Source organism: Lactuca virosa, chromosome 4 (assembly GCF_052849685.1).
Source record: "Lactuca virosa cultivar CGN04683 chromosome 4, Lactuca_virosa_CGN04683_v6, whole genome shotgun sequence".
Lineage (NCBI taxonomy): Eukaryota > Viridiplantae > Streptophyta > Magnoliopsida > Asterales > Asteraceae > Lactuca > Lactuca virosa.
This window is the reverse complement of record NC_136429.1, coordinates 372,116,107-372,142,118: the sequence shown is the minus strand read 5'-3', so window position 1 is coordinate 372,142,118 and position 26,012 is coordinate 372,116,107.

The window sequence follows — 26,012 nt, the reverse complement described above, 5'->3', positions numbered from 1 at the left end:
TCAATGCATAATAGTGGATTAATAAAAATTTTATGTGGCCGAATCAACACCCATATGATAAGTATCGAGCTTTTTTTCTTAAATTGTGTATTGTATCAGTTATATTTGGTACACAAATTTTAGTATCAATATCATACAAAATATATTTAGTATCAACTTGCTTGACTACCAATAAGTTTGATTCATACAAATTGATAATGGTATATACCAATTTATTTCTAATTTTCTATTTTAAGATTTAAAACAAGGACATCGGCTAATTTTAACGTTTAATAAAAAAATAGTTACCTAATTCTTTTAATTTATATGGATGTAACTTTCAAATTTTGTTCTAAATAAAATAAGAATATAAGAACATTATTTTTTTGTCAGGTTGATAACATAATTATTGGTTTTTTTGTGGTAGATTTTGGAGGATCTTTTGTTTGCTTATATATAGAAAATGTATATATAAAAAAAGAAAAAAAAAACATTGTTAGCTTTTATATAGCAAATATAAAAATTAAAGCATCATTTATTTTAATTATTCAGTATTACATGTCATTGTGTACATGGGGTATATGACATAGTAACAATATGTTGCTTGCATGTTAACACTATGAGGTAGTTTCATATATTTTTGAAATCACTAGAAACACACAAGGTAGTTTCATTTCCTGCTTCTTTTACTTTTTATTCAAATATCCACCCAAGGTCAAAATGATCATGCTTTTGGCATGTAACCTACATTCTTTCAAGCTAATTTATGCTTGTTAATTGTACCTTTCAAGCTAGACCATTTTCCATTCTTATATCAGGTTTTTTTGTACCATTTGTCCCCGTTCCATTTGGTGAAAGAGGAGGCAACCATATAGAATCTTCGTTTTTATCATTCTTAAATCTTAATTAAATATTAAGTAATTTTAAATTTACTTAATACCATTAAATAAACACTAAAATATCACTTGATCTATCTAAACACCAAAAAAAAAAAGTTTTAAATATTATGAAAAGACGATATTAATATTTCCTAACTTTTTCAAAAATTTATTTAGCTGCTTCTTGGAGAACATAGCATTGTGTGGGGCCCCACCAATAATTGCATTTAGGCATAGCAATTAAAAAATAATAACTATTATTTTAAGAGCAAACTAAATAAGAAGTTAGAGTACCTTCAATGTCTTTAATGAAGTAATCATTACTCATATAATTAATTATATTAGTTTATTTTTTAATTTTATTCAAAATCCTTCCTAAATACTAATAATTTTATATCCTCTTCTAAAGCATTATGTCACATGACTTTTTTTTATTCTTTTTATTTTATTTATTTTTTTTCACATGTCATTTTATTATTTTTCCATTTTATTAAATTACACATAATATATAAATGTAATAATAAATGCATATTAATTTCACTGATAGGTTTTCTTTCTAATTTCAAAATTACTAAATTAAAACTTCATTAGTTTTCTTTGTTTATTTTTCTAAATTATTTGTTTAAATTTAAAAAAAAAAACACTTTAATTTTAATAATTCAATATTTTTCTCATTTTTTTATAAATTCAAACTTCAAATGTTTAGAATTTCATATTTAATTTTTTCTTAAAATAAACTAAAATAATACATGGGTATCACATTAGTATCTAATGGTGTAATACTATAATATAACTTGTCAATAACTATTAAATAACTATTAAGATGTTAATTAATATTTTTTCAATCAACTGCTTTACCTTCATTCTCTGCTTTACATCTACCATTTATATTACTAAACTTTATTAAGTTAATAAAACAAAGTAATTAAGATAACTTTCTATCTAAATCCCACATAAAAAATCCTTTGTATTTTTAAAAGATAATATGAATCCATGGTTCCTTTGTTAAATGGAGTGGGGACACATTTTAGAAAAAACAGCTAACGGAACACGTGGTAAAGGGATGACGTCATCTAAAAGACGCCGCCGCCTTGTTTTTTTTTTCTCCAAAAACAGCCTTCGGGAAAGTGTGACTAAAATGCTTACGTCATCACTTCAAAGTCCTCTGTTGAACGTTTGACGGAAGTTGCTAACACCAAAAGAAAAGTTTGACCCTCATTTTTTGAATTTTGATCCATCCACCCCTTCAACTTACAAACTTTTTCATAAATAGCTCCATGGTGTCTGGAAGATTTATGCATAATTTTGGCTAGTAGGACATTGATTTGAGAGACAAAAAGATTCATTTAATGAATAAAAAGGTATCATTAAGATGAATGATAAAAAAAACGGGATTAAATTTCATTCTAGAATGATTTATTTAATTGGGCAGATATGAATCCATTTGGTAAAAAGAAACCAAAGAAAAATGAAAATGAAATTTCAGAAAACAACCTAACGGAACCAAAAAAGCTATTACTTTTTTTAACCTTGCAAAAAAAACATGAAATTGAACATAAATATGTCCATTTTCAACCAAACTCTTTTGAGATTGTAAGTCTATAATTCCTAACGATTTTTTCCTACGACAAATCCCATTTTTATAAATAATACGTATACGACGATAACCTATTAAAAAAAGGTAATTATGATCTTAGTGAAGAATATGATATTCCAAAGATTCCTAAAATCACAATTGGCGATTGGTTTTAATCGGGAGGAAGGCAGATGCAGAGATTTGGCCGAAAATCTTCAAAAAGTGGGTGTGAGAATCTTTTTGTAAAGATGCCCACGTATTGATATCGTGAAGGGACGAACAATTTGAACCTGACCTAGTATAATTTTTTTGTGAATAAACTGAATGTTCATTATATTATGTCTGTATGTTGATGTTGAATGAGTTGTTTGACAAGTAAATTGAACTATATTGTCATAAGAGACAAATGTGGCTCGTGTGACGATCATATACTTTTAGTAGAAGATTTTGTAACCAATAAGTTTTAGCAATGATATTAGTCATTCTTCAAATATTTTGTTTGACACAAAACCTTGACAAAATGGGTTAGTTTTTTTGCTTACTATGAGGTGAGTTTTCCCCGATAGGCTAAAATGTATGGTAAAATTTTTACCTATGAAACATTTGTGTCATATAGGTGCCATATAAATTGTTATTATTTTTGTCAGAATTTACCTATGAGATTTGGTGAGTTTTTGACGATAAGGATGTTTTTTTAAAAAAAATATAATTACCATATAAGTGTTGTTTTGAAAGTGTTTACCAAAACAAGGTTATTCACATTTCCTAGAAAAAAAAAACCAATCGTGTCCTGCTTTCATCTTCTCCTCTTCACTTGGACGACACAATCAACAGGGGAAGAAAATACGAAGACGCCATCGTCTCTCCAACCTCATCTCCATCTTCGGCCATCGATCAGAATGACCACTTCATCTCCGCCCACACACTGAACGACGCAAGCTACAACGGGAAAAGGTACGAACCACACATCGTTTTCCATCTTTACCTGCATCTTCGGCTACAACTCCAGCCGACCACTTCACCTCCGGTCATACCATACGGTGGCGCTTCCACCTCCGTCCACTCCTCTAATCGGAGATTCCATTTCAGATTCGATTTTGAACTCTATCTCAGCTTCGATTATAATATTTTTATCGTCAGTTTATGCCTTTTTTAGGCAGATTGAATACATATTTTTGAAATCATCTTCATTCTACCATGTTTTTACTTGATTAAATCACAATTTTGAACTTTATTGTCAGTATTTATCAGCTGCAGTCTACATTGAACTTGCTTATGTTACATTTCAGAATTTGAGTTTGAGTTTCTGAATGTATTTTACTGTTGTTGTTTTTTTGATTGTTGATCTTGTCTGATGATGTGTTTTGATTGCTGATGTTGTCGAAATTTACATTGAACTTGCTTAAGTCAGATTTCAGAATTTGAGTTTGAGTTTCCGATTGTAGATTAATGATGTTATTTTTTGATTGCTGAACTTGTCTGATGTGTTTTGATTGCTGATATTGTTTTGCTTGATTTATGATTACATATTAGTGATGGTGTCATTGAAATTTACATATTACTGATTTTATTGATTGCTTCAATGTTGTCCGTATCTAGTTTCTGAATCTGAGTTTGAGTTTTTGATTATAACTAATGATATGTTATGTTTTTTGTCCGTATCTAGTTTCTGAATATGTTTAAGATGATGTTGAGTTCCCGCTGTTTTGACAAGAGGCGGTTGAAGCTAAAGTTGATTCTTGTATACTCGATGTTGTGCGGTGTATGGAGAGCTCGAAATGATTTAGTTTTCAAGAAAAAATGGTGTTCTCCTCTTAGAATGACGGATGAAATTCAAATAGTTTCATTTAATTGGTTAAAGAATATATCTAAGTTTAGCTTTATTTCTTGGTTCAATTGGCGTGTTTCTCCCTTTTATGTTTCTAATTTGTAACCAATGTTCTAAAAAGTTCTCCACGACTCCAAAGCTTGTACTTGCTGCCAAGCTTTGATAAAATGCTGACTTAAGTCATATATGTATATAAAAATGAATAATAATATAAAAAATGTATAAAATTATTAATTATATACGAAATTGCCGCCTTAACTCACGCCTTACAAACGACGTGGCTCGCCACGGCTCGAAAAAACTTGAGGCTTGACATTGCCGTCAAGTCACGCCTTACGTTATTTAAAAACTTGTTTGTAACTCTATTTGTATCTCTGTTTTGTGCTAGCGTCTTGCTAGTTTTAATGTATTCGTCGTTAAAAAAAACATATAAGTGGGGTGTGATGATGTTTTTACCTACCAACTTTTTTTTAAATCAAAAATGTAAAAATCACATAAAACAAAAAATAAATATTAATTAAAATAACATAACATTTCATTAAAATTTAAAAACATTACATTTGATTTAATTAAAATAAAACAAAATTTAAATTAACTAACTTAATAACGTACAACCGCTAATCCAAATAACATAAAATCTTTCAGTCTGAATATTCGCCGATATCATTGTCAATTGGCTCATTTAAATCAATTTTATTAACTCAATATATATGTTCCGCCAAATCGCTGTGAAGTTCGTGATATTTTTATTGTCACATATCGCCCTTCTTCTTGCACGCCATACGTGGGAACCAGTCGGTATTGGCGCACTCCTCTTTTAAAACCATATTATATAAAATGATACACACATACATAATACGAGCGAGCTTTTCCATTGTTCGAGGATATGTCAGATGTTGTAGTTTGCGCCAACGCTTCTTGAGGACTCCAAATGCTCGTTCGATATCCTTCCTAGCCTTTTCTTGAAATGTTTTATACTTTATGTGTAATGTCATAAAAATCACAATAAATTTAAACTTTTAAAAGTCAACCTAAATTCATAAAATGTTTACAAAACAGTTTACAAAACATTTTCCAACATCAGAGTCTCCCAGAATAATAAGTCATAACAAGAGAATGTGTACGGTCACGCCTTCGCCTTCCCGCGGTCATCCGCAGTACCTGAAACATAACCCAAAATTGTAAGCCAACGCTTAGTGAGTTCCCCCAAAGTACCACCACATAAACATAATAACAAACAACATGCATACAGAGCCTTCAGCCTGACTGGAACGCCGCATCGGCCTACAAACTATCTGGAACGCTCACAGAACCTTCAACATGATTGGGACGCCTCACCGGGCCTTCTGCCTATCTGGGCCTTTGGCCTGACTGGTACGCCTCTCAGGCCTACAGTCTATCTGGGACGCCTTGGGTCTCTTGGCCTTCAGTTTACACTGGTCTGCCTCAACCTAACCACACACAACATGTCGACATATACGTAACATATAAACATCCATATAACCAGTCAACAGGACATCAGACAGATCTTACAAATCACTAAGCATAACATCATCCTATATACCAGGATACCGATCTAACAGATCACTACAGCACGATAACATACTATCACATAACAGAATATCTGATCCAATGGACCGGCCTTGGTGCCTTCGACCTGCAAGTACAGTGAGGAAAACTCACCTCACAAACTAGACAAAAGCTACTGAGGTATCGACTCCAAATCTCAGCTCTAACCGACACATATTCCAACCAAATGACCAATCTCAATCAATATCCCATAATACCCAAAATACCCTTAAGGTCAAACTTGATCAAAGTCAAAGTTAAACTGGTTAAACCTACTGAGTCAACTGAGTCAACCCAGCCGAGTCACCACAAAGTGAGTATGCGGGGCGTACTCCCAAAGTACGTTGGACGTACTCGCATTTTGACCACCATCGGGGTGGTTAACCTCGTACGTTGGGCGTACTCCAGGTACGCGGGGCGTACTCCCAAACATCCAAAACTCTTATTAAGTGCTTAATGGCTTAAGCACTCACATCCATTTTTCAGATCCATGGCTAAAATACCCTCAAGAGTCATAAAGTTTCCAACTTTATGACTTTGCATGTCCATTAAGAGCTTAACTCAGCTTCTTAATCCATTAAGACCTTCTAAATGATTCATGGAGCAAAACCAACGACTTGGAATCCATTTTTATGACTCAAGACCCTTCCAAGGGTCTGAAAGGAAAGCTTAATGGGTCAAGAACATGCTATGTTCATGAATCATCATTTTGGGACCAAAAAGTGACTTTAAAGAGCAAAAACATAGATCTACAAGATGGAGTGGTAAAGATGCAAGCTTTATACCTTCAAGATGTTGCAAATCAAGGAGAAATCATAGATCCAAAGTGCACTCAACTCCAAGATCTTCTCACCACCTTCTTCTTTCTTCAAAACCACACTAAAACTCACTTAAAAGCTCAAAATTTGCTCATGGTTGCTCTAGGGTTGCTTGAGGGTCAATATCATAGATGGAGGTCAGGTAAGAAGAGGATATGAGTCCATAAGGTTGCTTAAATATGAGCTAAAACACTAAAATTAGGGTTTGCATGCTTTCCATGTACGCCCTGCGTACGAAGTGTATGCCTTGCGTACACACGTACGCATAGCGTACTCCTCCAGTCCCCACTTTTACCAAAATGTCACTATGGGCCCCTTTTCCACTCTTTATTACACTTAGGGACTAAAATGAAGTATAATTCAATTATAAGATCAAATTTAGAAGTACCTCATCATCGGGATGTTACATTATGTGTTTTGGATCACCTGGACATGTTAGCGTTTTTACAAACACAACAAATTTTGGGTATATACTAGGCTTGACAATCGTGTCGTGTTCGGGTTGGCGTGTCACGGGTTGGCGGGTTGGCGGATCAAAATATGCCAACCCAAACACGACCCATTTAAATATACAGGTCACGGGTTGGCGGGTTTGGAACATAAACCCATATATGACCCGCCAACCCATTTATTTATACGGGTTCACAGGTTGGCGGGTTCGTGGGTCAGATTTGGGTTTGTGGAACATAAACTTTGAGATTATTATTTAGGACAAATGGGCAAAATGGTTATAGACTTAGCATTGAGGTTACGACTTACGACCTTAGGCCATCCACCACGAGTCAAAATGTCAAAACAGTCAAATGGTCTATGAATCAATGGTATATATTATATAATACTTATTAAATATTAATATTTGATACATAAATACATTTAAAAATAAAATATTTTTTTATTAAAAATATAAATGGGTTGGCGGGTCAACCCATTTATTTTTTGAGAAACCCATATATGACCCGTTTAATAAACGGGTTGGCGGGTTAGCGGGTTGGCGGGTTGAAAAACTCAACCCAAACCCATTTATTTCGTGTCGTGTCGTGGGTCGTGTCGCGGGTCGTGTCGAGAATTGCCAGCCCTAGTATATACCATCAACAAGAAAATACACATAATTGTACGTCGTTCTATTTACTTGAAAATGACAGTTAGGTGTGGACCGATCACAAAAACCATTGAATATGGGTGACATGTCTAAAACATTAATATCATTGTTTGAACCGGGAGAACCAAAAAATGCATGCCAAATCTAAAGATCTTGTGACACAACAACTTCAAGTATGACTGTGGGGTGACCTTTATCACCCCGTGTAAATTGCCCTTGCCGTGCATTAGGACAACTACCCCATGCCCAATGAAGACAATACAAACTTCCAAGCATCCACATAAATCCATGAACATTAGCATGATGAGCATATAATGATTGAACATCAGTAAAAAGTGGTCTTACGCAAATACATTGGACCGTAAATAGCGACAACACATCTGCAAAATTCATCCAAACTGTCCCTAGCTACCCGCTCAAACATTTGAAAATATTCATCCCATGAATCAGAAACGGAACCATAAGCTAATTAACGAACATCAACTGTGCATTTATGTATTTCCGAAAACTCATATGCACCTCTTGCATCCCGACGTTGTCTGATATATATTCAAAAATGTTCGTAACATCATTTACTGAACGGAGAAATAAATGTTTCGCCATTCGAAATCGACGTCGGAACAAGTATTCCTCGTAAACAGAATCTTCGTTGAAGTTATGTGCCATTAGTTGGGTGTTTGCATCCCAACGATCTCTGAGAAGCATCTTCTGCACCTCTTGCATCTTCTGCACCTCTTGCATCCTGACGTTGTAATGGATTTGCCATTTGTTTTGAGAGGATTTCAAAAAATATATATATAGGAAAGAAATATAAATATGTATATATTGTAGGTGAATATGTTTTGATTTGTATGTATGGATGGATTTATAGTGGTAATTAAGTGAAAAAAAAATTAAATTGGCAGCCAACGATCGAGAGAAGTAGTTCCAGCGTTCAAAAAAATTAATGTTTACCACCGGTGGAAACATATCACCGGTAACTTACCGTCGGTAAAACATAAGGAAGGAGTGGTGTTCACGCCGATAAAGGGTGCCACATAGGCACACCGACGGTGAAAAGCTTCCTACACCGTACAACCTTAGTAACCTACGATATTAATAACCTAAGTGTAACATTTTTAAAATGGGACTGCAAGTTTTTGCCTTTTTAGTGAAAATTGTTTTTTGGAAATAAAATAGAATAAATATAAATAAATAAATAATAATCTTAATAATAGAATAAATCACATTATTAGTGAATATATTCATTCAAGATGATAAAAGTTAGATTTAATACACTTAGTAAATAAAAGGTTAATATCTACGTATTAGAGAAAATTGTGTTTGACCAAGAATTGACTCACTTAAGTGGAATTGAGACTATTTGTTACACCCTTATTCTTTGTATAACAAAAAATAAACATCTGTTTTGGTCCCAATTTAAAACATGATAATAAAACAATATTTATAAAAACTATTATTTCTGAATTACATAAAACACTTGATTTAGAGTAATCAGCGAAAGTCATTAAAACAAAGTTTTTAAAACATATTAAACATAATCCGGACGGTGTTGCAGTTAGGCCGTGTTCTTCCCTTTGATCACCCCAGAGGGTCCTTGAAATATTTATAAACAACGGGTAAGCGTAAAGCTTAGTGAGTAGACACAATACTCACTCATTATATTAATCACATACTTCCAGATAGCACATAGATTCACATAATCACACAACATATGAATCCTAATACATATTTGGACACATTAATGATTACTGATCACACGTCGTGTCATGATCGTCTTCCCCCTAACTATTTGATTCCACGAACGATTTTATCAGTTAGTCTATCCCTTTAACTTATACATATAATGGACACATTAATGAAGACTGATTACACATAGCGTCTTGATCCTCTCCCCCCCTAACTGCGTCTTCCCCTAAGGCATACATATACTATACACATTATACATATACAATTACAAATAGACAACGCCCTGTACGAAATATAAAAATGGGCCCTCTATTTTTTATAAAATCAAAATTTATTAATAATACTATAAGTTGATACTTGTTATAAAAATATTAAAAAGAAAAAAAATATAATATATAATCTTACGTTAAAATTATCAAACCAAAAATATGAATTTAATCAAAATAATATCTCAATTAACAGTTAATGGATTAAATTTGTAATGGGTGAATAAAAAGAGATGTACATGTGTAAATAAAAAAAACTACTTGAAAAAAAACATTGGTAAATAAAAAGGGTGTTACTATACATACCATCATCATTCACATAAATTGTCAAAACATGAGGGGTACATAGACACTATTACAATCACAAATGGGGGGGGGTACACAAAACAATTTGAGGGGTATGCGTATAAAATTACCCAATAAAAATAGGAAGCTACTTAAAAAAACAAAAACCAACAGATCTATCTTAAAAATGGGGTGATGCGACTCAAATATACGGGAGATCTTCTGGACTGCTGCTACAACGGGGATCTGAGAACACAAAGCAAAGCCATTAGAACCGCCCAATAGATTGTGCCCCGGAAGCAAGCTCCGACGATCAAGTCAGATTAATTGGTAGATATGAGATGGTTCTTCCTAGCCAGAGAGAACCATCTTGGTATGATGAGGGAGAGTATGGGCATGATGGAGGTTGGTTCCTTAGGGCTAGAGAGTGTGAGGGGAAGGTCCCTCTCCATGGAAGAGTTACTGTTATAGTTAAAGGGGACAATTAGGTCAAGGGAGAGTTAGGCCAGGCCTTGGGCCATCCAAATTCCGGCCCAACTAGCAAGGAGTTGGGCAAGGCCGCCCGGGGGCGCCAGGCGTGGTCGGGATGCGTGTACCAGGCGAGGCTGGCAGGCGCGCACCAGGAAAGACTGGTGGGCGTGCACCAGGAAAGGATGATAAGGGAGCACCAGGTAGGGCTGCCAGGAGAGGGCCTAGCAAGGTTGTCAAGGGAGCACCCGACAAGGCTGGCAGGATAGCGCCAGGTAAGGCTGGTGCGCCAGAGCTGTCTGGGTCATGCTAATGGACCTAACATCATCAAGTCCCCCCCAGTCTGATGTGATTGATATGTGACCAATCACATTGTACTGGACACTACTGTATAGGGTTGGCGGATGAGGGCCATGTAAGGTCGACGCACCATAGCTATCTAGGCCATGCTAATGAGCGTAACATCATCAAGTCCCCCTAGTCCGATGTAACTGGTATGCGACCAATCACATTGGACTGGGCACTACTGCATAGGGTTGGCGGATGAGCGCTAGGCAAGGTCGGCGCACCGGAGCTGTCTAGGCCATGCTAATGAGCCTAACATTATCATGGGGAAATAAACTTATCAGGGTAATTACCTTTTCAATTTATTCATATATGCATAAATTCTTTTTTTTGTACATATTTAGGCAACAAACTTGTTGAAGGTGCTCACATATGACCATTATTACCGACTATAACAAGTTACAGTTTACGTGGCATATACATGGAAAAGATAATTAGCCAAAAGGGTAATGAACTATTGGTTTTGTTCGCATCTAGTCAATTGTTTTTTTTGTTCACATATAGGAAATTGTTTTTATTCACATTCGACCATCCAACTTGTTGAAGTTGTTCACATAATACAATTATTTCAGAAATCTAAATTGATAGTTAAAGTCGTTCATCTAATTAGTTGAAGTTGCTCACATAATACCATTATTTCTTAAATTGAGAAACTTGGTTCGATCTGACACAAGAACATCATTTGTTTCTTATGGTGGGGTTCAAACCAGACAATTAAACTTTTGTTTCACATAATACCATTATTTCTGAAATCGAGACACTTAGGTCCGAACCTACGACCCTACCTTGGTAATTTTAGGCTGGCTAGACTTGTTACAAAAGACCAAAACCAGAAACCTCAGTTGGCTCCCGCTCTCCCACTTATTAAACCTCGTACCTAGTCTCCCACAATGCTCCTTGTTTCCCAGTCCCAACATAATGGAAGAGTGGGCTTAAGCTTCCATTAGGATAATAATCGTAAAATAGAAGTTTAAGCGTCTGGTTTGAATCCCACCTTAAGAAACAAGTGGTGCTCTTGTGTCAAAATCGAAACAAGTGTCTCGATTTCAGAAATAATGGTACTATGTGAAAGACTTCAACAAGTTGGACGAACGACTTCAACCACCGATTTAAATTTATGAAACAATGGTATTATGTGAACAACTTTAATAAGTTGGATGGTAAAATATGAACAAAAAGAAATTCCTAGATGTGAACAAAATCAATAGCTCATTACCCTCCTACGTAATAATAATTGCTAGATATATACCATGTAAGTTGTTGGAAATAGGTGTCTAATGTCATAACTAACTGGTGAAACTTTGGGAATAATAACAAAGTCCTTTTCGGGTTGCCCTTAAGAGTTAAAATAACTAGAAAGGAATTTAAGACAGTGAGATAAATAGTTTATAATTTATTACAGGTTAATAAATTAATTAAAAACTAGATAAAATTAATTAGAATTATTTTAGAATTAATTTGGATTTATTTAAAAGGTACATGGACTGAATGTTAGTTGTTTAATAGTTAAACAAGAGGAATATTCTGGAACCTCCATGGAGGTAGACGGTTTTGAGATCTTCCAGAAGGCTTCAAGAATCAATTTGGGTAACATATAAGGTAAAGATCTGAATCAGGTTAAATCTGACTATTTAATTGATTCAAATCAAGTTTATCTGTAAGTTACCACAATTATACAAAGAACCATTTAGGCCTCCAAAAATCCAATCATACTCTCCCAAAGGTTGAGAATTTGGTTTTCTCTAACCTCTCTCCTCTGTCTTAAATTTTCTAGGGTTTTAGTCGTTTGGGTGTCAGCTATTAAAGGCATTCCTACTTTGGGTGATAGATCTTCCAAAAGCAACAAAGGAACAAAAGATATTTAAGGATCCATAAGTATATACGATTATACTTGAAAGGTTAGTAAATCTCCATTTTGATAGTTCAAATTCATAGTTTTGAAAGTACGATGTCATAATAGTAAAAGCTAGATCTATGGTGCATGTATACTTAGGGTTTATATTGAATGTTTTCGTTCCCTAAATTTTATGTATAAATGCATAGAAAACCCATAAATGGTACAAGAGCCAATAGGTTTTAATTATAGACACTACTTGCAAATACTGAGGAAAACAGTGGAAACCTGCTAATCGTAGGGCACGACATGCCCAAACCTGGACGCATCACTCTTTTTGCTGATTTGTGTCACACCCCCAAACCGGAACGGCGGAAACGTTCGGGGGCGGAGTACGTCATGTACAGTATCATAAAAATTGAATAATAGTAATCAAATCAACAACAACCATTGTATTGATAATATAATATTTACATCTGTATTCAAGTCATTGTTTGTTTGACAACAAAACTATAGCAAAAACTAAGACTTGACGTTGCTACGCCCCGTCTTCAAAACCTGAGTGAATACATGTTTACTGATTTCCTGAGAATATAAGTGGTTTTGAAAAAGTGTCAACATTTAAGTTGGTGAGTTCATAAGCATTTTGTATGAAAAGATATGTTCTTTGTTCCTTGAAAACGTAGTGTGTCCTTCCAGAAAATTCAATATTTTCTTTTGTAAATGAAATGTGGTCTTAGACCTTATGACCAAAATGTATGAGTTTCGTATGCTTTAAAATTTGTAATACGAAGTATGAATTAATGTAAGTAGTGTGACCCATACTGGTTCCTTCTATGATCACTTAGTGTATACAAGTTATATAGAATCAAGATCGAACGGTCAGTCGAATATGTGGTTCTGCTCTAAGCCCACAACCAAACAAGGAACATGAAGTAAAGCAGAAATCACACATTCTACTGCCTATCGGATCTTCATTGTGTATAACCCTAACGTATTCGCTAGGTAGTCATAGAGTTAACAATAATGGTCCTTTCAGAAATGTAAGTTGTACTGTACTAAAAAAGTAGTGTATTGTAGTTGTATTTATATATATAATCGTGGATAAATGTTTTTCCAGAAATGTAAGTTTCTGTGCTAGAAAATAGTGTACTATACTTGTATGAAATGGTATGTGTTGGGTTTTATATACTACAACATCCTATGGTGCACATACAACCCTAAATGCCTTGGATCTATGTTTTGTCTAATTATACATGCAATATTGTTTCCAAAGCATTAAGCCTACAACTAGCATACAATTTGACACATAAATCATAAAAGTAAGTTAGAAGATTACCTCTTTGTTGTAGCTTGTAGACATTGACCTTTTAAGAGCTTAGCACCTCAAGTGTTGTGCCTCAAACAAGTCACAAACATCATGAACAATTGGAGAATATTGAGAGAGAAGTTATGAAGCACAAAAATCGGCTCAATGAACTCTTAGTACACTAGGTTGCCGATTTGGTGATTTAGGGACTCCTTTTATAGTGTGGCATAACTAGGGTTACAACCATGCAAAACCTAATGCTCCATGACCTTTCATATTACTTAGGCTCCATGGGTTAAACCTCCATAGACTATCCATGGACCACCATATTGGTTTAGCCCATCCTAAACAACAATTGGCCCACACTATAAGAATCATTGATTTACCAAATCAATCCCCATATATTTAATTAGTCTCTTTTGATACCAAATTAATTCTTGATTAATACTAACTAAATAATATGATTCCTCAATTAATATATTATACTTACAATATATTAATAAATCACAAATAACTTCTAACTCAAATATCCATCCTATCAAATTGTCCTGATGAAGGCAACCCGAAATGGACCATGCTACTCACAGGTCAAGTACATACAAATTATAGTTATGAGCTTAGACACCTAATCCAACAGTCTCCCACTTGGATAAGTCTAATAACTATTATTGCAAGTACGACTCCAAAACCCGACTAGCAATCGTAGCTCTTAAAAGCCGTTGTCGAACTCTGAACAAATCAAATGACGCGTCCATTAGATAAGGGATCATATATCCCTCCATTCTAGATATCGTATGAACTAAGACATGGATTATAATCATTCTCTCTGTTCATGTGTTGTTTCCCATTTTCCGATATATGACGACCGACTAATTGAACAAATCAAATCAGTCTAGGCTTGGCCAAGCACTTAGGGTTGTCATCACTAAATCATCGAGGGGCCCACATATATCGCTTTTATCCCCTTAGGGTAAAAGGAAAGGATAAACTTCGACTCATATGCTTGTTCTATTTACTCATCAAATCACACACAACAATACGTTTTATAACACCGAGTTACCGGTGCATTTTCATATTATTAATGTGGAACCAACTTGTAAACTGCAACTCATATGTCTCCGTTTCAAGAATATAAGATATTATCGTCTCATGATCACTCGTGATAAAATCCATGAAGTGATACAAATGAGCGTGGGTTGAATCTAATACTCAAATCTTATTACAAGAGTACTCATGAATACTGCAGCAAACTTGTGTTATGTCTAACTCCTTAGACAATCCTACAGACCCATTCATGACAGTATTGCCTCAATACCTACTTCCAAAGTATGATCGATTGTGGATGGTTTGAATAACCTAGTTATTCGGGAAGTCAAAACATGCAAAGTGAAACACAAGAATAATACTAATCCTATTTGGCCCCAAAACTTTTGAGTGTAAATAAAACACCTTTTATCTAATCGCCATATTGATTACTCATTATTCATTGTATAATGTTTCGAATAATCAACTTACTACTTGAATTAAAATAATAGTTATCCCATTCTCCAAGCATGCACACTATGTTTGCCTATGGTCATTTCTTTGTGAAATAGATCAATTGACAACATTTCAATGATGCTAATTTCACAATTCCAAATCCTTATGATAAATGTAAGAATATCAAATTCTTGCCATTTACTGAAATCTGTTAGATTCTAAACTTATATGGAATGATCCTCTTGTAATGACTACACAGAGACTTGGCAACAGACATTTACAAAGTATTCCAATGGAGATCAATTCCATGGAAACGAAGTCTCACATTCAAAGTACATTCCTTTGAACATCCTTCTTGCATTAAGTTTTTTAATCTTACACAGATTCAAAGAGTAACTTCCACTTATGGAAACATTTCCATATTCCCATTTTGACTATCACTTCTGAACAAGAGTTACCTCTTCTCAGAGTATGTCAATATGGTCCTTCCAAAATTCAAAATATACTTCCAACTGTCCATAAGCAACCAACCTTTGGCGAACCTTAAATTGTCCTTAACAGTTGTTTAACCACTTTAGTCATATCCGGTTCTATTCCTTTTTCCCTCTTAATGCCCTAGGCATTTGGAAAAATTAGAACACAAGAATATTATAGCATATGCAATCGATCCTATACCCGAAGCACATGGGACACGATTCATAATGTCATACATAAAGACATGATACTTGATCAGTCATTTACTATAATATTACACTTTGCCATGTTCTCACAATTTGAACTATGAAGAGGGATGCCATAATCATAATCAAATTTGAGAACGTATTAACATTTCAATATATATAGAATTTCCTTATGTTGAACCATTCCAACATAGCATTGATATATATATCTTTGACTAAATTTGATTAAAATCTCAATCTAAGCTTTTAGATTTGAAATGAAGTATAAATTCCTCTCCCTTAATTATAGCAAAACAACTTTTCAAACCCTGCAACTTTGCGAATTGAAACTTTTGTTTTCTATAATTAACATTGCTAACTTGCAACACTTAGCGTAATAATTGTGCTCCCTTAGCATAATAATTACATTCTTATTAGCATAACACTTATGCTCCCACTAGCTTTGACATGTACCCATAAATCAGCTGGACTTCTAGAAATCAATACTTGTTGACTTTCTTACCAAAGTTCAGATTTCTGATACGAGATGATTCGATAAGACTTTATCTAGGCTTCTCAAACTCATACACCTTTCCTTAGATAGCTCACATGTGTGTCTAAACAATTTTAGAACTTACAGCAATAAGTCTCAAATGTTTAGACCTTTTCCATTTCTCACAATTCGCATTTGAGAATGCAAATATCACAATTGCTAACTATTTAAAATCTACTTAGTGAAAGCGTTTCCTCACAATCATTTTCATGAATTGGAGAGAAACCTTATGACACTTAGATTTTATGGGGTATGTGTTCCTATCCATGTGAATTTGTCATAACCATAATCACAAGACAAGGTTAGTGACAAATCCAAACCCATATGGACTGAACTTGTTCAATATTAATTTCTTGCCACCTGGCAGCACAAGGGCCTACCATTGCTTCCTAGGTTGTTATGTAAACAACTAAGAACTCATAGAACTCACATGCATAGCCAACTTTAACTGGAATGGGCACAAAAACAAGAATATGTCAACACGATAGGTTACAAACCTCAAGTCGTGTGCTAGTGATTAACAATAGGTTTACTCTTGATTAGTTCTTGAAATTCTTCAAGATCTTTAAGACTCCCACTGTCCTCTTGACATATAAGATTCTCTTTTGTCAAGAGACATAACTTGACAAACAAATATTCAAGAGTTAGTGTGGTTACTTATCAGGAAAAACACTTCACAAAATTGGTCTTAGTTGGTCTTTGTCTTATCCAAGTCATCACAACCTACCAATTTCAAATATACAAAAGTAGAAAACATTAGACTCTACGTTTGATAAGTGTTATAAACCTTTCTTAAGATTATGTCACTCAAGGCACAATCTTGGAGTATGACTCTAAGACTTGTTTTTGGAACGAAGTATGACTCATCTTCTTGACTTAACCATTTCAACAATTCACGATTCCTCTTCTTAGCCATACAAATTCACTAAGATATACTTAGAGGATCAATTGTGATATGGTTTTCCATAATCATTAAGATGATCACAAAACAAGATACTAAAGTACTCTCACATCTTTTCAGATTGGAGAAACTTTTATCTTTCTTCCTAATTTGATTCTTCTCATTCGTTCTGCCAAACATTGAAACTATTCCAATGTTTCAGAATTACACTTAAACTTGTAAGCATAAACATATTTACAAAACTTTAGTAAATTATAACGAATAGTCTTATCTCTCTTTGTGGTGGACCTGACCAACGCACAACCAAGTGTACCTAATCCCCTAGTCCTTCACTTGACTCACATATACATGTGAACAAGGAATTAGTCTTATTTCCCAAAGATGAAAATTCTCATTCATCACACAATACAACTTGCATGATTCCAAGTTTCTATCCAACTGAAACTTGGGTGATGAGAATCTTTCCTTATTTGGTAAATTTTGACACTACCATAAACGAAAGAATAAAATCCATTTTCCAATATTTCTATCAATGGAATCATATAAACAACAATTTTCACAAATGCCATTGTAAGGAAACTTAAAATAAGATAAAATAAAAAAAACTTTTCTTTATTTATAAAACTGTGGAAAAACTTTTACTTACAATGCAATTACAAATGAAAACTATGTTGTTATCTATTCCTAAGCAATCTATCACAACTCTTAAGCAACAACTCAAAATTCTGATCACCGAACCATGCGATCGAAATCCAACTCTTCGCGATCAGATTCAACTTATTCTTCCTTTAAGTTTCCTTTATTTTCTTTGATTCTCCAAAACATCAAAATGTAATTACATTACATCATGTATTATGAATCTCCAAATAGGAACTTAATTGAGTTAGATATTGGACTTACCTGAAGTAGAGTCAAACTTTTTGACTTTACCATCCTTATAATCTTTCAGGTAAATAGAGCAGTTTCGCAACCAATGCCCATTCTCTTGGCAATAGGAACATATGTACCTTTTGGGAATAGTATACTGGACTATCTCAGATTTAGCCTTTCTCTTTACCATTTGGTCAATTGACTTTACCATGGACGGTCCCTTTCCATTGGGAAGAGAAGGCTTTTCAGGACTTCCAGTGTTACCATTGTCAATGTCCATGGAAGTGTGTGGAGTAGACCTTCCGATCAAATTTGCTTTACCAGTGCACCAAATCATTGTTGATTCAGCAGCAACAAGCAAATAGGTAAGATCGATAAGGGTCATGTCGTGGTCTGTCATATAGTAGTCCTTAATGAACCCGCTATATGACTCAGGAGGTGATTGAAGAACCCAGTCAAAAGCCAACTTCCTTGAGACTTCGACACCCAACTCTCCCAGTCTGTCAATATGTAACTTCATCTCCAAGATGTTGGCACATACATACTTCCATCTTTGTGTTCGCTTGCCAATAGGGCTTGAGTGACCTTAAACTTTTCAAGTCTTTGAACTTGTGGGTTAGGGAGAATAATTTGGAGGAGGTGGAGGAAATGAAGTATGATTTCCAGTCCCATTAATGCACGACAAAGGGATTAATCTTTCGCTTTGATCGCCATGTGGGATATCATCTTCATTAGAAAGCTTTTTCCAAAAAGATAAGGAAGACCATAGTTTTCAGAACTAGACATCTATGAGGGAGAAATTCAAGTTAGTTGATTTAAGTCATTAATATAACACCCAAAACGAAATATTAAGGCTAGGACCCAACACAATATTCTACAATTGCGAAAAGGGATGTCGTAATCCAATTGTAGAATATTTGAAGGTAGGTAAACGACGATTTACCAATTTCCACCATGAAAAACGAAATAGATTATTAAGTTTTAATTGGATTTGAAATTCTTAGATCCTTTGAGATCCATTGAACTTTTCAATGGCATGTTTAAATCTCGATTGTACCCTTCAAGTTTGTGACTGGGATGCCGAGGATCACAAACAATGTGTGAATAACCATGCAAATTATCTTGGTACACCCAATGTTACAAATCACCTAATCAATGTGTCGGTTAACCACACACGCTCCATTGATCTATGATTAACATCAAGTTACCCTTTGCCACACATTGTCAGTCCCAGATTAGTGTGCCGGTTAACCACACACGCTCCACTAACAACTTAACAAGGTGAAAATTGTAATTTCATAAATTAGCACCATTTTCACATTTTTCCTAAAGTAACTAAGATTGGAAATTTAATAAAAGTTTAGTTACTTTATATTTATCATTATACTTTTAATGAGGGAGAATTAATGTCATATCCTACCTGTTCGGCTAACGACCCTCCACCAGTCAAGGAAGTGGTGGGTGAGAGTGGACACCCATTAAACTGCCATTTTATAGGCAGTAACCTTATACCCCCTTATAGACCGGTTTTGTGAATGAGGTCTACTAACGGTAAGACTGACTTATTCTTATACATATATATATATATATATATATATATATATATATATATATATATATATATATAATTATTAAACTTATAATAATATAATAGTATAAGGGTTGAATTTTAACTTTTAAAACTCTAGGGTTTGGAATTAAAGTATTCAAAAGTGAGACTTTACAAATTCCAAAACTTGAGGGCAAGTTTTGAAACTTGTCAAAAGTTTTGGATTCCATAACTTAAGAGTTTAATGTGGTTTTTATGAAAAACTTTTCATGTTCCATAACTTGAGGACAAGTTATGGAAGACTTTAAAACCATTAAAAAAATGAGACTTTTCCATTTTCCATAACTTATGAAATTTATGAGTTTTAAAGTTCATGAAAGAGACCTTTCATATAACTTGAGGACAAGTTACAAAACTCATATCAAGAACAATTTTGATCAATTTTTGATTAACAACAATTATCATATAACTTTCTATTGATCTAATCTAACTCATAACAAGGAAATTCATATCAAATATTACAAATAATCATCTTATTATCTAAATTTTGACAATTGACTTTTAAATGGATGAGGATTATCATTACCAACTCAGAAAATACAATTTTTATGTTTACAAAACAGTTTGTGGTAATGATCCTATCCATTTCTGGCCAAAAACTCAAAAATCTGCACCCTGGAGCACCAACTCGACGAGTTCATGAACTGGACTCGCCGAGTTCATGCTTTACTGAGTGGACTCTTCGAGTCAGTTCATGGACTCGGCGAGTTTATCAGACAGAATGCAGAAAATTGATTTTTCCAGCTTTAAAACTCAAGTAAGCATAAAATATAATAGAAAACAAACCTGGCTTTGATACCACTGTTGAGTTTTATATACTACAACATCTGATGGTGCACATACAACCCTAAATGCCTTAGATCTATGTTTTCTCTAATTATACATGCAATATTTTTTCCAAAACATTAAGCCTACAACTAGCATACAATTTGACACATAAATCATAAAAGTAAGTTAGAAGATTACCTCTTTGTTGTAGCTTGTAGACATTGGCCTTTTAAGAGCTTAGAACCTCAAGTGTTGTGCCTCAAACAAGTCACAAACATCATGAACAATTTGAGGATATTGAGAGAGAAGTTATGAAGCACAAAAATCGGCTCAATGAACTCTAAGTACACTAGGTTTCCGATTTGGTGATTTAGCGATTCCTTTTATAGTGTGGCATAACTAGGGTTACAACCATCCAAAACCTAATGCTCCATGACCTTTCATATTACTTAGGCTCCATGGGTTAAGCCTCCATGGACTATCCACGGACCACCATATTGGTTTAGCCCATCCTAAACAACAATTGGCCCACACTATAAGAATCATTGATTTACCAAATCAATCCCCATATATATTATACTAATTAAATAATATGATTCCTCAATTAATATATTATACTTACAATATATTAATAAATCACAAATAACTTCTTACTCAAATATCCATCCTATCAAATTGTCCTGATGAAGGCAACCCGAAATGGACCATGCTACTCTCGGGTCAAGTACATACCAATTATAGTTATGGGCTTAGACACCTAATCCAACAGTATGACCCATGCCGGTTCCTCCTATGATCACTTAGTGTATACAAGTTATATATAATCAAGATCGAACAGACAGTCGAATGTGTGGTTCTGCTCTAAGCCCACAACCAAACAAGAAACAGGAAGTAAAGCGGAAATCACACATTCTACTGCCTATCAGATCTTCATTTTGTATAACCCTAATGTATAAACTAAGGAATCAAAGGATTTGCAATAAGGGTCCTTTATGTCTTACTAGTTTGTAAATGAACCTTGAACCTTTTGTACGCATGTTCCTGGATCCACCAGTTGTACTGTAAAATATTGTTTTGTAGTTTTATTATTAAGTAAAACCATTTGAAGTTATGTATGTATTCGTACACTAATCGTATTGTTAATACCAAATTGTGAGTTATTATAACCATGCTTGATGACCTAAGATGGCCTGACTCGTACACCCCAGAACTTCCGTTCCAACTGTAGCTAACACTCAGGGCGCGGGATTGTCAGTCCCGTATAGATCGATACACAAATTCACGCTCTCCCTCCAGGAGACTCTGGTTATAAAATCATTTGTTTTGTTGGTACTTAGATAAGTACTTGAAGGCGTGTCTCACAAAGCTATATTGGCGGTTACGTGTAGAATAATGAAAAGCCATTTTGTAATGATAAATCGTATGTATTACCTTTTTCATAGTGATATTGTAATTTATGTCTCCTAAACTATACCTATTATAGTTTATATGTTTGTTTTTGTAGTGTTTCCCGACTTAGTAAAATAGTATGTAAGTTCCATAAACTATACCAATTATAGCTTATATGTGTGTTCTGTATGTAATGAAAGACCTTTGCAATTTAACATTTTTGTATAAACGGTAATAAAGTTTTGAGAAAATATCCTTACTATTCAACATGTTACAAAGTGTAGATAAATCTATAAACCATTTTTCTAGTTTAACTTTTCTGTTCACGTTTTTAGAAAAATTATAGAAAAATAATCGTAATTCGAAATCTGCATCCGTAAATTCTGAGAGTTTGGAAAATGAGTGTACTTTGTCCATAATTTTTATCATGATTTTTAGTGGTCTTTAACCAGTGTGAAAATGTTCATCTTCATAGACTGTTCCGAAATCATTTCTGAAATGATAGGCAGTTTTGTAAAAATCGCCATAAATTGTAGGAAAATCGTATGAACACGTGCGAGTAGTCCTTAGAAAGGTATAAACCTGAACGATTTTCTTACTGTACAGTTTTGAAAAATATTAAGTTTAAGATAGTCAAAACAGTCCGTGAATAGAACCCATCTTTTCTGTGAAAAGCTGATTTTTATGTTTAGATTATGTTTTAGCGATATGACTTGTATTCCCCCCCTGAAAACTTGGAAAAACTTGAAGATGTAGGGGTATGAACTCACTTTATGTGATAACTTGGTGAGTGGAAGGTTGAGGATGACGAGTTTCAAGTCACGAGCACTTGAAGAACGCTTGGAGATTTTGATGATCCTAAGAACATTATTGTGTGAAAATATGTGTAAATGATTCAAGATTGTTATGGAGTCATGTGGAAACGTTGGAAATCTGGAGGAAATACTTACCAAAATGAGGAAATAACCCAAGAATGCTCCCAAAAAGTGGCTGGAGTGGAGAGAAAGTGAGATCTCTTTTAGTGAAAAAAAGTGGGATTTTGGAGAGATATGGAAAAGTGATTTTGATTCTCCTGGAGGTGGGTTTTATATGAATTTGAATAGAATATAATAATGCAAGTGGACTGGCCTTGAAATATGTAATGGATAATGATTTGACCAATGGGGAGTATGGAAGTGACATAAAGGTGACAAGTGGGGAGCCACTTGACCCACTTGTATAATATAATATCTATTTATCTTTAGATATTTCTTAATGTAAAATATGATTTATAATTAATAAATCTTTAATATGTAGATAAAATATGAGTTTAGGGAGTCTAAAATGTGAAAAATATGAGTTGGGTGAAAATCCCACGTCAAAAGCTCCAAAAACTGATTAAAAATGCGAAACTGATCAAAAATCCAGAATTGAGTGCGAGGGTGCGAAGGTCGGATGCGAAGGGAGGTGCGGTGCGAAGGTCGGACAAGATGCGAAGCTCGGATCAGAAGCGAAAGTCGGTTAGGATGCGAAAGTCTTCGGATTCGTATGTGAAAGTGTCCGGGTTCGGTCCGAGAGGAAGAGTTTCGGTGCGAGAGGCTGAGATGTGAAACTTAGCGGCTAGAAGCGAAACTTCCTAACAAAAGAGAAAGTGGCTTGGAATGGTGCGAAGACCTGCGAGGATTCGCAGGTGAACAGTAACCTGCGAAGCTCCTTGCCCCTTTTTGGTTTCCTTTTTCCGTTTTGAGCTGTTTTCGACCAAGGGAAGGTTTGGGACGGTATGGATGTTCATGGGAAAATTGGAAAATGTGATTTTTATTACCAAGAGAGATTGGGAGAGATTTGAGAGAGATTGGGAGAGATTTGGGAGAGATTGGGAGAGAGAGAGAGATAGATTGTGTTTGTAGCCTGTTTTATGGATTTTTGCTCCGTAGTGTTAAGATTATGAACTCCACTACGCCTTGTTACGAGTGTTATACATCCCTGAAGGATACATAGTTGTGTTTTGTTACATCACTCACCCTATTTAGGGTTTACGTTGCTAAACATATGAAACTTCCGAGTGATACTTTGTATTATAATGGTTGTATATTAGGAAACATAACGTAAACCCTAACATACTAGCACTAATTGAGTTGACTGAGTTGACTCGTTGACTTTGCTTAACTAAAAATGACGGTTGTCACATCATCCCCCCGTTAGAAGGAATTTCGTCCCGAAAGTTGCATTTTGAGTGGGACATCAAAGGTTGGGGAATAGATGTGGGTACTTTTGTTGCATCTGGTCTTCTCGTTCCCTAAGCGAATTCGGGTCCTCGCTTGGCATTCCAACGAAACTTTACTTTTGGTATGCGGCTGTTACTCTGACTGTTTGCTTAGGGATGGCAAGCTGTACTCAAGACAAGTTGGGTCTTAAAAGACTTTTGTAATGATTGTCAGGGGCGCGAGGCGAATCGATTTTCCCTTATCCATGATAATTGATAGCGGTATATTGTGCAGTCTCACCACCTCTTTGTGATATGTTCTTGTCAGCTTTTCTATTTCACATGTTGCTTTGATCGGTAGGGAGTGTGTGAGTTTGGTTTATTTGTCTACGTTCACCCAAATGGTAGCATGTCCACTAGTAGACCTGGGCAGCTTTGTTCTGAAGTTTGTGGTAGGACTCATACTTGGTTTATCTATCATCGCTTTGTGTATACAAGTCCTATATAATTAAGATTTAAAAGATAGTCGAATAGGTCATTCTGCCCTAAGCCCACAACCGAACAAGGAACAAGAGTTAAGGCGGAATCACACATCCTAAGTCCGTAGAATCTTAATTATATACAACCCTTACGCATACACCTAGTAGTGATAGGTGAACCGTATGGGTCCTTAGTCTCTATTCCTAAACATGACTTGTTATACGAGTGGTATTCTCGGGAGGTCTGTTGGGAACACTTCGGGGAGGTTACGGAATTTCGGAACATCCTCGATTTTTCGCTCCTTGTTTCTCATCTACCGCATGAGTTAGGAAGACATGGTACCCCTCGTGTGGATCCTTCTAGGTTTTGAAGTGAGAGGTGATTTGGAGTTTTGTGTCGGGTTTGTCATTATAGATTGAAAGGGTTTGGTTAGTCGGTCGGTTAAGGCGAAGGGTCTTTTCGTAGCACATGAAATTGGTATGGTGAGGACCAAGCCAATCCATGTCAAATGACGACGTTGGAACTCTTATTGTAACCAGTGTTGAGTCGTTTTGGAAGCGGTGATTGTTTAGAATGATAGTGTATTCTATGTATATGTCCTTAATGCTTTCAGTTTTATCCTTGTTATTACTACTGCGAATATTATGTACCGAAATTTGTGAGTACTAGCAGTACGAGTGCTTCGATAAATAGTGATGAAATTTCGTAGTATGATCCCTACCGGATCCCTCTATAATCACTTGGTGTAAAATAGTCGTATATAATTAAGATTGAGAAAACAGTCGAATGAGTGACTCTGCCCTAAGCCCACAACCAAACAAGGAAGAGGAAGTAAGACGGAATCACACATTCTAAGTATGTAGAATCTTAATTATATATGACCCTAATGTTTACACCAGCCACCATAGATCACCTGTAAGAATCCTTAGTTTTCATATGAATGATGTGATCTATTCAGGTGAGGGGGCAATTTATGACTATGATTTGTCGCGTTTCGAGATCTATGGTTGATAAAACTTAATTGGCATTATTTTTAGTAAAAATTTAAGGCCTAAACATTGTTGTTAGGAAACGTACCGATATTCACAGGTGGTTCCGGGAGAGTCTCTCCTGCAGTGATCATAAGTACCCTTCCATCACCACCAACATTCCTTGCTCTTGGATAATCTCTCTTGAAGT